Source organism: Solanum tuberosum, unplaced genomic scaffold, assembly GCF_000226075.1.
Source record: "Solanum tuberosum cultivar DM 1-3 516 R44 unplaced genomic scaffold, SolTub_3.0 scf00554, whole genome shotgun sequence".
NCBI classification, from domain to species: domain Eukaryota; kingdom Viridiplantae; phylum Streptophyta; class Magnoliopsida; order Solanales; family Solanaceae; genus Solanum; species Solanum tuberosum.
The window spans coordinates 209,797-220,969 of record NW_006239480.1 but is presented as its reverse complement, the minus strand read 5'-3'; the positions used below and the strand labels follow the sequence as shown (position 1 = coordinate 220,969).

Genomic DNA, 11,173 nt, shown 5'->3' with positions numbered 1-11,173 from the left:
TGTTTCTTTGTCTAAAGTACTATATACTCATGCATTTCTTGAGTAATTTTTTTTACTGTATGATAAAAATGATTAATAAAACATTCTAGTTGCTATCGTAATGTTTTTTTATTTATTTTTAGACTAAAGTAGTAATGCATTTCTTGTATCTTTTACTGAATAATAATGATGATTCTTGAAACAACAAGCATGTTATACTTTTGTATATCTAATTTGTTAGAAGACGTTATATCTGATAATCAAACATACTACTTGCTATCATTATGTTTTTCTTAGACTAAAGTACTCATGCATTTCATTCATTTTTTTACTGAATAATAATGATGATTCATGGAAAAATAAAAATATTTTTTTTGTATCTCTAAATTGTCAGCACACGTTATATCTGGTAATAAAACATACTACTTGCTATCACTATATTTGTTTTGTTACTTAATATAAAGTATTCATGCATTTCTTGTTTTATTTATTGCTGAATAATAAAGTTTATTTTTGGAATAACAATAAATCCAGATACTTCTTGGAGCTTCTAGAAATTTTGAGTAAGATATAGTTTGATATTTTTTTTAATTAATATGTATTTATATAAATCTCAAAACTTAAGAGTTAAGGTAGATATTTAAAGAAATATGATAAATTTTCTAGATTTGTTTTATATCTAGAACCATCTATTTACTAGTATAAATATGTGTGACCTAAATCAGTTGTAACCAAGCCAGTTCAAAAACTCCTTATTCATTAATAAAGTTCTCCTGCCCAAAATCTTCATTCTCCTTCATGGATACTTCTCTTTTCACCACCCAAAATATGAAATATTTGAAGAATGAAAAGTCTCATGTTCTTATAGCACAATTCCCAAGCCAAGGCCAAATTAATCCATGTCTTCAATTTTCCAAACAATTAATCAATTTAGGCATTGGAGTCACTTTAACAACAAGCCAATCATCTTTCAGTAAAATAAAAAAACTCCCAAATGTTGAAGGGTTAAGCTTTGCTCCTTTCTCTGATGGCTATGATGGCAAATTCCAGTAAAGTTCAATTGATGAGCTTCATATGTTCTATTCTTATGCAAAGTCCCGTGGATCAATGTAACGACCTGTTTTCGTAGTTATAGCTAAAAATGCCAAAGGGGGAAATTTGGGAACGGAAAACTTTTTTGTAGTATTTGGATTTTCCCAACCTAGTCCAAATTTGGACGAAATCGGAGTCATTGAGGTGTAGGGAAATCTGGTAACAATTGGGTGACTTATTTATGATTTTGATTACATGAGTAGTTAGATAACTCGTTAAGGAATCAGTACGACTTTACGGAATTGAATTCAAGAGAGTAGAACTCCCGAAATCGATCTTAGCGTAAAGGATATTTTCTGAGCGTCGTTGATTAGAGGAGTGTTGTGAAATGGGGATTTTGGAATTCTTTAAATAGCTCGTTGGTTCGTGCAAGCCGCTCTGGCGAGGCCGTTGTGGCTGGTTCGACTCGACTTAAAGTCATAAATAAAACCCTAATCGACCTTATTTTGAACTTTTCGATTTTTAGAGCTAAGGAACAAACCCAGGCGACTCCTAACAGTTTTCCACCATTCTTAAGGCTAAAGGTAAGTTTTTCACTCCCTGAATCCGTTTTTCGATCCGTAGAACTTAATAGAATGGAAAATTAATGATGGGGGAGGGTTTTCATCTAGATTCTATGGTGGAAACAACCCTATTTTGGATACTTGGGATCATGGGTATGATCAAGGGTTATTGGAATTGTTAGTAATCCGGGTAATTAGTGATTGTTTATTGATTCTCGTATTATATTGATTATTTGTAGACCAGGAACAAGCGGAACGAATCCGAAAAGGGAAGGATCAAGTTTCTTAGGGTTTCAAGCTTGTTTCGAGGTAGGTGATGGTCGTAGATTCTATGATTGTGTGATGTATGCTTGTTCTTGCTTCATTATGATACATATATGTATAAGAATGTTGCATTATTAATCACACTTGTTGTAAATGAGATAGATGAATGATGATTGCCATGAATCTTGAGTAAATACTTGTGGTGTGTTAAATGGATCGGTTGCCACGTTCCGGCATAATTATGGGATCGATTGCCACGTTTCGGCATAATCATTGGATCGAGTACCATGTTTCGGGATGCTAACTGTTTGGGTATGGGTTCCATGAGAGGACCAATGATTTGATATAATTATGTATCTTGAGAATGTGAAGTTGTTCGTTGTTAGTAAATGTGGATAGTATTGTATATGTTCGATCTATGCATGTGATTATATTGTTGTTTGACTTATGTATGTTGAACTTAGTGCGTGGGATAGTCGCGTGATCCTACCAGTACAATATGGTTGTGTACTGATACTGCACTTGCTCTTATTTTTGTGGAGTACAGAGCGTCTTCAAGCGGCTACTGACATACCTCGCTTAGGAGATCAGTGATCGTTCGAATTCAAGGGTTAGTCAATTATTCCGGGCTGCCATGGGTTCATCTATGTCCACCATTTCCAGACTTAGACTATGTTCTAGTTAGTTGATTATTTAATTAGATTGGGGTTGCATCCCTTCTTTTTTAGACTTGTCGAACTTTAGATGTTTTGGTACATTAACTTTCAGGTTCTAGATTATTTCTTCCGAATTGTTTAGTTCATTTTTAGACTTTTGTTGGAGTTTATGGAAACTCCCTATTTATTTCCTTAGTATTTAACTTGCTTCGTAATGCCTTAGTTTTGTTTTAGTTGCTTGGTTTGGGATGTAGTAGTGGTTCTCCCATTGGAGAGTTAGTGTGGGTGTCAATCACGACGGTCTGGGTCGTGACAAAGTTGGTATCGAAGCCTAGGTTCGTTGATCTCGATGTACCAAAATGAATCTAGTAGAGTCTCGCGGAATGGTACGGGGACGCCTTTACTTTTCTTCGAGAGGCTATAGGACTTTAGAAAATCTCTCTATTTTCTCTTGTCTCCTTTCGTGCTATGACTTGATTCCAATTGGTATCTGGCGATTTGAATTGGTATCTAACCTCCTTCACTCTTCTGTTGGCAAATGGTTAATACTAGATTCAACAGTCAATGCTCTAGCTAAGGAATCTGTAGTGAGAGGTCGCAATCGAGGCAGGGATAGAGGAAGAGCTAGGGGTAGAGGCCGTGGAAGAGTAGCGTCTGCTGGAAATAGAGCTCCTGTTGAGAATGCTCATATGAATGAGAACCCTCTTGCGCATCATGAAGAGATTGAAGAGGAGAATGTTGATGCTGAGAATGTTGAGGATGTGGGACAAGAGGAAGAGGTGTAGGTTGAGACTACCGATGTTCCCCATAGACCCAGTGTTATCTCGACAGATCATGTCATTCTTGAAGGGGTTGGTTGGTCCTGGAATGCTTCATTCGTCTCAAGCAACTTAAGCTCCTACTAACCCTTATGTTGCTAGCACTGCACCCAAGGTAGGTGGGACTAGAGGTAATGATGCTTTCTTCTATCCTTTGTTGGGTTATGTTATGACTGGTAATGAGCATGAAATGTTTACTTAGTTTTTGAAGCTAAAGCCTCCTGTGTTTCTTGGTTCTGAGAATGAGGATGCTTATGAGTTTATCTTAGATTGCTATGAGAGGCTTCATAAGTTGGGAATTGTCCATCAGCATGGGGATGAGTTTGTGTCCTTTCAACTTTAAGGTAAGTCTAAGCAGTGGTGGAGAGCTTATATGGAATGCAGATCTTCTACTCTACCTCTAATTACTTGGACCCAATTTCATGTTCTGTTTTTGGAGAAATATGTGCCTAGGACATTGAGGGATCGCAAAAAGGATGAGTTTATGGATTTAGAGCAAGGTGGTATGACTGTGGCTGCTTATGAGGCCAAGTTCCATGCTTTGTCTAGATATGCTACTCAATTGGTGACTATTGAGAAAGAGAGAATCCGGTTATTTATTAGGGTACTAAATTCTGAGTTGCAAGTATTAACTGTTCATATGACTTCTGTAGGGAGGAGCTTCAATGAGGTAACAGACTATGTTAAGAAAGTGGAGGAGGTGAGGCAAGACAGTCAAGCTAAGGCATGGGCAAAAAAGGCTAAGAACTCGGGTAACTTTCAAGGTTCTTATTCCAAGGGGTCCGGCAGGCCAACGCTTGTAGCTAAGACAATTCAATATGTTATGCCCGCCTCTACAGGTAGTTACTTGGAAACTCTATCTCATAATTTTCAGGATAGCCAGGGAGTCATGCCTTCGACGGGTGGCAAGCCATCTTTTGATCGTACTTGTTACAATTGTGGAGAACTTGGGCATATGAGGAGAGATTTTCCCCACCCAAGTATGTTTGAGTCCGCGCAGCAGCAGACTATAGCCGTGGTACCCATGGAAAATGGTAATAATGGTCCAAGGCGTCCACAAGATGGGTGATGAGGTAATCAGTGAGGATGTGGAGGTAGAGGAAATGGTAATACAGGCAGAGGTAATGTGCAACCAGGCAGGGAAGTGGTTCGTCAAGATTATAGGGCTCAGTGTTATGCCTTTTCGGGAAAGAATGAGCCAGAGACGTCTGATGCGGTGATCACATGTACTATTCTTGTTTGTGACCAGATGGCTAATGTGTTATTTGATCCGCGTTTTAGTTATTCTTATGTATCTGTGCGATTTTCCTCAGAGTTTGATATGATTTGTGATATATTTGATGTCCTTATCCATGTTTCTACCCCAATTGGAAAGTCAGTCATAGTTACCCATGCCTATCGTGCTTTTCCTGTTTTGTTTATGGGTTTTTAGACTTGGGCTGATTTGGTGATTTTGGATATGACTGAGTTTGACATAATCTTAGGCATGACTTGGTTGTCCCCCTATTATGTCGTACTTAATTGTAACACTAAGTACGTAACTCTAGAAATTCCAGGAAGGGAAAAATTAGAGTGGGAACGGGTGTACAAGCCTAAGCGAACTAAGATCATATCCTCCATTCGGGCTAAGAAATTGATAGGGCGGGGTTGTTTGGCTCTTATTTGCCTCATATAAGGGATGTTGAGATTGAGGCTCCATCCATTGGGTTTATTCCTGTGGTGTCAGAATTTAGAGAAGTGTTTCATAGTGACTTGCCTGGTATCCCTCCAGATAGAGATATAGACTTCTGCATTGATTTAGAACCTGGTACTCGTCCCATTTCTATCCCTCTATATCGCATGGCCCCAACAGAATTAAGAGAGCTTGAGGCTCAAATCCAAGTGCTACTTGATAAGGGATTTATTCGTCCTAGTGCTTCCCCATGGGGTGCTCCAGTATTGTTTGTTAAGAAAAAAATGGTAGTATGAGAATGTGTATAGATTACTGGCAATTGAATAGGGTCACTATTCAAAATAAGTATCCCTTGCCTTGAATAGATGATCTTTTTGACCAATTGCAAGGGGCGTTAGTTTTCTGTAAGATTGATCTAAGGTCTGGCTACCATCAGTTGAAAATTAGGCTAGAGGATATGCCCAAGACGGCGTTTAGAATTCGCTATGGGCAGTATGAGTTTTTGGTTATGTCTTGTGGTTTGACCAACGCGCCTGCAGCTTTCATGACTTTGATGAATGAGGTGTTCAAACTATTTCTTGATTTTTTTGTTATAGTCTTTATTGATGATATTTTGGTGTATTTGAAAACTGAGGAAGTGCATGCCGACCACCTTTGCATTGTTTTGCGTGTTCTTGGGAAACAAAGGTTGTATGCTAAATTTTCTAAGTGTGACTTTTGGTTGACTTCGGTTGGATTTTTGGTACATGTAGTTTCAAAAGAAGGAGTGATGGTAGATCCTCAAAAGATTGAGGCGGTTAGGAATTCAGTTCAGCCTAGCTCTGTGACGGAAGTTAGGAGTTTTGTGGGGCTTGTTAGCTATTATCGTCGATTTGTGAAGAACTTTGCTTCTATTGCCACTCACTTGACTAATTTGACCAAAAAGGAGATACCATTTGAACGGACTGAAAAATGTGAGGAGAGCTTTCAAAAGTACAAGACTCTCTTAACCACCGTAACTATTCTAGCATTACCGGTTGAAGGTAAATATTTTATTATTTATTCTGATGCTTCACATTCTAGTTTGGGTGATGTGTTGATGCAGGATAAGAATGTTATAGCTTATCCCTCGCGTCAATTGAAGGTACATTAGAGGAATTATCCAACACATAATTTGTAGTTGGCAGCGGTAGTGTTTGCTCTTAAGATCTGGCGGCATTACCCAAATTGTGTTAAGTGTGAAGTGTAAGCTGATCATCGTAGTTTGCAGCATGTGTTCACTCAAAATGATCTGAATTTGAGACAACGAAGGTGGATGGAGTTACTTAAAGATTATGATGTCACCATTCAATACCATCCGGGCAAGGCTAATGTGATGACAGACGCTTTGAGTCGAAAAGCGGTGAGTATGGGTAGTTTGGCTTGCTTGAGTGTATCCAAGCGACCTTTGGTAAAGGAAATTCAGACCTTAGAGTCTAAGTTCATGTAGTTGGGTATCTCAGAAAGATGTGGGGTGTTTGCTAGCATTAAAGTGAGGGCCACATTTATTGAGGAGATCAAGGCCAAACAATTTGAGGATGAGAATTTGGTGGAGCTTAGAAAGAAGACTATGAATGGTAAGGAACAAGAGGCCACTTTTGATGTGGATGGTGTGCTCATTTTAAAAGGGAGAATATGTGTTCCTAGAGTAGATGACTTGATTGATAAATTGTTGGCAGAGTCTCATGTTCACGATATTCTATTCATCAGGGTGTGACCAAGATGTATCGAGATTTGAAGCAAATTTATTAGTGACCGATCATGAAGAAGGATATAGTGGAGTTTGTGGCGAAGTGTCCAAATTGTCAACAAGTAAAGTATGAACATCAAAGGTCTGCAGGTTTGCTTCAAAGAATGGCAATTCCGCAATGGAAGTGGGAAAGAATAGCCATGGATTTTGTGGTTGGTCTTCCCGGAACTTTGGGGAAGTTTGATTCTATTTAGGTAGTGTTGATAGATTGACTAAGTCAGCCCATTTTATTCCAGTAAGAATAGATTATAATATTGAACAATTGGTTAAATTTTATGTGAAAGAGATAGTGAGGTTGCATGGGGTGCCCCTCTCTATCATCTCAGACCGTGGTATCCAATTCACATCCAAGTTTTGGAGGAAATTACATGATGAATTGGGCACCGAACTCACTTTTAGTACAACTTTCCATCCACAAACAGACGAGCAGTCAAAGAGGACTATTCAAGTGATAGAAGACATGTTGAGGGCATGTGTGATTGATTTTGGAGGGCATTGGGATAAATTCATACCTTTGTGTGAGTTCTCCTATAATAATAGTTATCACTCCAGCATTGATATGGCACCATTTGAGGCATTATATGGAAGGGGATATAGATCATCCATATGATGGTTTTAGGCTGGAGATGTGAAACCTTTGGGAGTTAATTTAGTGAAGGATGCTCAAGATAAGGTGTGGAGTATTCAAGCTAAACTTTTAGTAGCCCAGAGTAGATAGAAGAAGTATGCGGATCATAAGGTAAGAGGCATGGCGTTTCAAACCGGTGAAAATGTTCTTCTTAAGGTATCACCTATGAAAGGGGTGATGAGATTTAGTAAGAAAGTTAAGCTAAGTCCTAGATACATCGGTCCCTTTGAGGTTCTTAAATGTGTAGGACCAATAGTGTATAGATTGGATTTGCCTCCTAAATTATCGAGAGTTCATACAATATTTCATGTGTCTGTGTTGAAGAGATACCATGGTGACGGGGATTACATCATTAAGTGGGACTCAATTGTGTTAGACAAAGACCTCCAATATGAGGAGGAACCCATTGCAATTCTTGATCGTGATGTGCGTAAGTTAAGGACCAAGAAGATTAAGTCTGTGAAAGTTCAATGGAAGCATCGTCTAGTTGAGGAAACTACTTGGGAGACCGAGAGGGACATGCGAGACAAGTATCCCCAATTGTTGGTCGATTCAGGTACTACTTCATTCTTTCCTTAGCCTATGTTTCCTAAGTTTTGTCACTCGGGGACGAGTGATGGATAAATTGGTATCTATTGTAACGACATGTTTCCTTCATTATAGAAATGCCAACGGGGGAAAATTTGGGACCGAGAAACTTTTTTGTAGTATTTGGATTTTCCCAACCTAGTCCAAATTTGGATGAAATCAAAGTCATTGAGGTGAAGGGAAATCTAGTAACAATCAAGTGACTCATTTATGATTTTGATTACATGAGTGGTTAGATAACTCGTTAAGGAATCCGTATGACTTTACAGAATTGAATTTGTGAGAGTAGAACTCTCGAAATCGATCTTAGTGTAAAGTGTATTTTTGAGCGTCGTTGGTTAGAGGTGTGTTGTTAAATGGGTATTTTGGAATTCTTTAAATAGCTCACTGGTTCGTGCAAGCTGCTCTGGCGGTGCTTTTGGTCTCTTTGGCGGGGCTGCTACAACGGGGTGAGGGTCGCTATGGTGGGTTCGACGTGACTTAAAGTCGTAAATAATCCCCTAAACAAACTTATTTTGCATTTTTTAATTTTTAGAGCTAAGCAACAAACCTCAGGCGACTCCTAATGGTTTTCCACCATTCTTGAGGCTAAATGTAAGCTTTTCACTCCCCGAATCCGTTTTTTGATCCGTAGAACGTAATAGAATGGACAATTAATGATGGGGGAGGGTTTTGATCTAGATTCTATGGTGGAAACAACCCTATTTTGGATACTTGGGATCATGGGTATGATCAAGGGTTGTTGGAATTATTAGTAATCTGGGTAATTAGTGATTGTTTATTGATTCCCGTACTATATTGATTGTTTGTAGACCAAGAACATGCGGAACGAATCTGGAAAGGGAAGGATCAAGTTTCTTATGGTTTCAAGCTTGTTTCGAGGTAAGTGATGGTTGTGATTCTATGATTGTGTGATGTATGTTTGTTCTTGCTTCATTATGATACATGCATGTATAAGAATGTTACATTATTAATCATACTTGTTGTAAATGCGATAGATGAATGATGATTGCAATGAATCACGACTTAAATGTATGATCTTGAGGATATACTTGTGATTGTGATTGTAGTGTGTTGAATGGATCGGTTGCCACGCTTCGGCATAACTAACTTTGATCGGTTTCCACGTTTCGGCATAATTATGAGATCGGTTACCACGTTCCGGCATAATCATTGGATTGGGTACCGCGTTCCGGTATGCTAACTGTTTGGGTTTGGTTCCACGAGAGGACCAATGATTTTATATAATTGTGTATCTTGAAAATGTGAAGTTCTTCGTTGTTAGTAAATGTGGATAGTATTGTATATGTTTGATATATGCATGTGATTATATTGTTGTTTGACTTATGTATGTTGAACTTAGTGGGATAGACGCATGATCCTACCAGTACACTGTGGTTGTGTACTGATACTGCACTTGCTCTTATTTTTGTTGAGTACAAGGCATCTTCAAGCGGCTACCGACAGACTCGCTTAGGAGATCAGTGATCTTTCGAATTCAAGGGTGAGCCAATTCTTCCATGCTTCCAAGGGTTCTCTTTCGCTATCTCCACCATTTCCAGACTTAGACTATGTTCTAGTTAGTTGATTAGTTCATTAGATTGTGGTTGCATCCCTTCTTGTTTAGACTTGTTGAACTTTAGATGTTTTGGTACATTGACTTTCAGGTTCTAGGTTATTTCTTCTGCATTGTTTTGTTCATTGTTAGACTTTTGTTGGAGTTTATGGGAACTCCCTATTTCTTTCCTTAGTATTTAACTTGCTTCCGTAACTTAAATGCCTTAGTTTTGGTTTAATTGCTTGGTTTGGGCTGTAGTAGTGGTTCTCCCATCGGAGAGTTAGTGTGGTTGCCAATCACGATGGTCTGGGTCGTTACAGTCAAAATTCATTTTCAATTTGATCCAATCAAATGCAAAAAATGGTACCCCTTTTTCACATGTCATCTACACGATTATAATGGAATGGGTTGGTTTAGTGGCCAAAAAACTTAATATCCCATCTACATTATTTTGGATCAAACCTCCCACAGTTTTTCATGTTTACTATTATAGATTTACAGACTATTCTGATTATTTCAAAAACTGTGATGCTAAGGATAAAATAATAGAGTTACCAGGATTGCCACCACTTATTCCAATTGATTTTCCTTCTTTTGTGTTTGATGATGTGGAGAGTTCCAACTGGACAGTTAAGTCTATTAAAAGGCAAATTGAAATGTTGAGTAGTAAAGAACACCCAAGAGTTCTTGTGAACACTTTTGATGCTTTGGAATTTGATACTTTGAGAATTCTAAAGCATGTGACTATAGTGGGAATTGGACCTTCAATTCCTTCAATATTTCTTGATGATAATACTTTTCTAGCTAATATGATTGAGATTAGTTCGAAAAATTATATGGATTGGTTGAACTCAAAAGACAAGGGATCAGTTATCTACATATCATTTCGTAGTTACTATGAAAAATCAAGTCAGTTTGATGGAGGAGATTTGTCACAGATTGCTGAAATGTGGGAGGCCATTTTTGTGGGTGATTAGGGAAGGACAAGTTGAGTTGCAAAGATGAACTTGAAAAGCAGGGGAAGATAGCGAGTTGGTGCTCACAAGTGGAAGTTCTAAAACACCCTTTTGTTGATTGTTTTTTGACTCACTGTGGATGGAATTCAACTTTAGAGAGCATAGCATCTAAGGTACCTATCATGGCATGTCCACTCTGGAATGATCAAGTTTGTAATGCAAAACTCATTCAAGATGTTTGGAAGAATGGTGTTAGAGTTAATGTTAGTGAGGGTTGTGTCGTGGAAAGAGATGAGTTTAATAAATGTATCACGATCGTGATGGAGGATGGTGAAGAAGGGGAAGAATTGAGAAGAAATGTCAAGAAATGGAGTGATTTAGCTAAGGAAGCTATGAAGGAAAATGGTACATCAAGTGTGAATCTCAAGGCTTTTGCTAGTGAGATTTTACTTGGTCATAATGAGTACTAAATCACTCATGAATAGATGACTTCAATAAAATAGCTAGTAATCAATTAGTCTTTTTAAGAGTTTGTTCTTCGTTTCAGAAAAAATAGTGATTTTTTTCAAAATTATTCATAATGAAATAATATACTTTGTTTCTTAAATAATTATATTAATTTCTTCCTCACTTTAAATTTTTCATTTTTTTCTTTTATTGATTTCTTATCTTTTCACTTTTAATTATTTTT

General features: G+C 37.9%; 1 pseudogene; it reads left to right on the top strand.

The window, feature by feature from the left end:
• The first annotated feature begins 807 nt into the window (after positions 1–807).
• On the top strand, positions 808–10,952 carry LOC102584597 (crocetin glucosyltransferase, chloroplastic-like; annotated as a pseudogene).
• The last annotated feature ends 221 nt before the right edge of the window (positions 10,953–11,173 follow it).